Source organism: Phyllostomus discolor, chromosome 11 (assembly GCF_004126475.2).
Source record: "Phyllostomus discolor isolate MPI-MPIP mPhyDis1 chromosome 11, mPhyDis1.pri.v3, whole genome shotgun sequence".
Classification (NCBI taxonomy): domain Eukaryota; kingdom Metazoa; phylum Chordata; class Mammalia; order Chiroptera; family Phyllostomidae; genus Phyllostomus; species Phyllostomus discolor.
The window spans coordinates 64,042,013-64,044,987 of NC_040913.2; the positions used below are offsets into that span (position 1 = coordinate 64,042,013).

General features: G+C 38.6%; 1 pseudogene; it reads right to left on the reverse strand.

Annotated features, from left to right (window-relative positions):
* Positions 1-1,916: 1,916 nt before the first annotated feature.
* On the reverse strand, positions 1,917-2,678 carry LOC114508411 (annotated as a pseudogene).
* Between the last annotated feature and the right edge of the window lie 297 nt (positions 2,679-2,975).

Sequence of the window (2,975 nt, forward strand, 5' to 3'; positions counted from 1 at the left end):
ACCAGCTGTTCCAGAGCAGTTTTGAGACGAGCTTAACCCCATTCATCGCCCATGTGTAGGGTAGGCAATCAGAGCTCCCAGGTTTGAAGATGTTCTTTCATTCCCCTATTTTTTTGTCTGAACATCCTTTCAGATAGCCCTGACTGCGCACCATGGCAAAGATCCCAATAAGCACCCAAATAATTACATGGTCTTCTGAACAAATAAAGGTTGTCTTCAATATGATGAACAAATTATCTTTTATTTATAAAAACATATTCTTGTTTAAAGAGGGAGTAAGGCCATAAAGAAAGCATGGCCTGTAGCATGTAGAAAGCATGGCCTGTAGCATGTAGAAAGAAAAAAATGAAGAACAGACCCTGACAGTCAACACACTGGAGATAGACATAATGCTTGGGCATGGGGGTTGGGTAGATCATAAATCAAATAGTCTCTTACTATAGAAGAGGGAATGCTGATTGAGATGAGCTGTCAGTTTAACAGTCTGTAGCTTCTCTCTCTCTTTTTTACATTCCTATGTCTACATCTGAATAGCCAATTTGGATTTCATTTCATTCAATTTAATCTCCTGACCTAATATCAGTCATTAATATGCTACACCTCACTTCATAACCAAATCAACTTGGGTAGCATGAGGTGGGGGAAGTCAATTTGCTGTCAAAAATATAAAATTCAGAGTCACTGTGACAACCCAAGATCTGCAAATAATGGCTGTAACCACTACCCAAAGGACACTCATTTCACACCTGCTCTCCATTAAGGCTGTCATGTGTCTCACCTGGCAAGTACAGCCCCACCTGTACCTGTAAATTAATTGGTGTCCATAGTGTCATCTTTTAATGTTAGAATAAGTTGGCATGTATGCCTAAATGTGTGATATGTACAGATCTATCTTACCAGCATAGTACTTTTATCATTGATACATGAAATACAAATAAAAATGTGTGGCATTTCTGCCATCGGTTTATTGATTTTGGATGGTTCTGGCTCCTTTTGGAGGTCACTTCCTGGATAATCATGTCTGGAAACAGTAATTTGCCATTCACTCGTCACCAGAGTTTGGATTGTTGTAATGACCTACTTGCGATCAAAGAAAAGGTGTTTCCTTTTATATTCAATAGGTGGACTCCTTTCAACAATAATAGATACATACCTTTACGAGTCTTTCCAAATGGCCTGCGTAAGAGGTGGCAAGCATCGATACTCTCAGAGGCACAGACAAGATTCTCTGTCTCCAGATTAGCCAGTCCCAATAGCCTAATGCCATTTCCTAGATCAGTTCTTGTGTCTGTCATGAAAGGTGACTGGAAATGTCTCCTTCTATAAACACATAATTACACAATTTTTTCCAGAGGGGGGAAGTAACATTTTGGTTTTGTTTTATCAATCACAAAGGAAAACTGATGAAAAGTTAAAGTTTTATATTTAAACCAAGTAAGTTAATTTCTATTCCTTACACTTTCACATTTTTAGAGAAGTGAATGAAGAATCATGAAGGTATTGCAATAAATAAATGTAGACATAGTGTTTCTTTTTCAATGGTAAACAGGTAACTAGGTTATAGTTGGGAGGTATAACTCATGTGATATCTCTGTATCTTAACATGTGGTTATGGGACACCATTTCAACTGCTTAGAAGGAAATAAACAGAAGAAAGAGTAGAAGGTTTTTTTTTGGGGGGAAGGTCATTGTTGTTTTTTAATAAGTTAAGGAACTTAAAGCCAGTATCTGAGCAGGTCTCCACTGGGCTGGAACTGGCTGGCACACACATTACCAGTTTCTGCAGTGAGAATGTGTGCATAATTTATGGAAGTGCTTGAATGTCCAAAGCTTGTCTAATTGTCTTTCTGGACTGACTTTTTTTTAACCATAGAGAACCGACAATTCAGTTTTATTCAGAGCAAAGAGGAAAGAAACTTTTTGATTATACTGGAAGTAATTCAGCCATAGGTTTGGAGTCTGTACCCAAACTACACATGCAATGAGGGCAGTACTCTGCTAATACAGTTGATTTGCTGCTGCATTTGTCTACTGTTAGTCTAATATTAACAATTATAAACAGAGCAGTGCAACTAGTATTTGGAACAATCCTCACAGTGTCAGGCACAACATTTCACTTCTCTTCGAACCACTGGCTCTCTTTGCCTACCTGGGCTTCCTCTTCTTCGGTAAAGTTGTTTTTGACGTTGAAGACCTTGCAAGTCTCTTCAGGAGTCTTCTCCTTGATCATATTGGCAACAGTCTTGCATGTAACATCAAGCAAATCTTTGATATCTAAATAGCTTGCAGACAGAATAAGTTAAAAAAAATCTTCCTTGGTGAACCTTCAGGAATTCTTGGTCCCATACAGGGATATCATCAGTTCATTTTTCTTTGTTCTCACCATCCTCAGGAGGAGGGTCATCCTTGTGCTGGGTGCACCACTGTTTTTAATATTGCTGCATGAACATTTGGTAGAGGAACTGGGTCATCATCGCCTTCACCATCCATTCACAGATCTTCTAACATGCTTTTGATAGTCACAGACTGTTTGGCAATTTCAAATTCAACTTCAAATATCTCTCCATCAGAGAGATGCAGCGAATATCTCTGCAACTTAATTGAAGGCTTGTTGGGCAGTAGAGAGCGGGCTGGAGGCTGATGAGTGCCGGGCAGCATCCGCAGAGAGGACAAGGAAAGGCAGAGAACAAGGTAACTTTCTTAGTGTACAGATTCTGACCAGGAATTTGTACCAAACCCACACCCAAATTCAACACCCAAAAAGACCTCACATGTGCAAAGTACAAGAAATAAACACAAATATTCACTTTATACTCACCCATACACTGAAATCATGTAGTTTGATGTTTATTTGTTCATTTTGTTTTTAACATACAAAATTCAATTCAACCATTTGAATTTTCCTCTAAGCTAAATCTGAATTAATATTTCATTCAGGCCCACATAGGTGTGATTGCGAAAGGAAATCTTGGAGA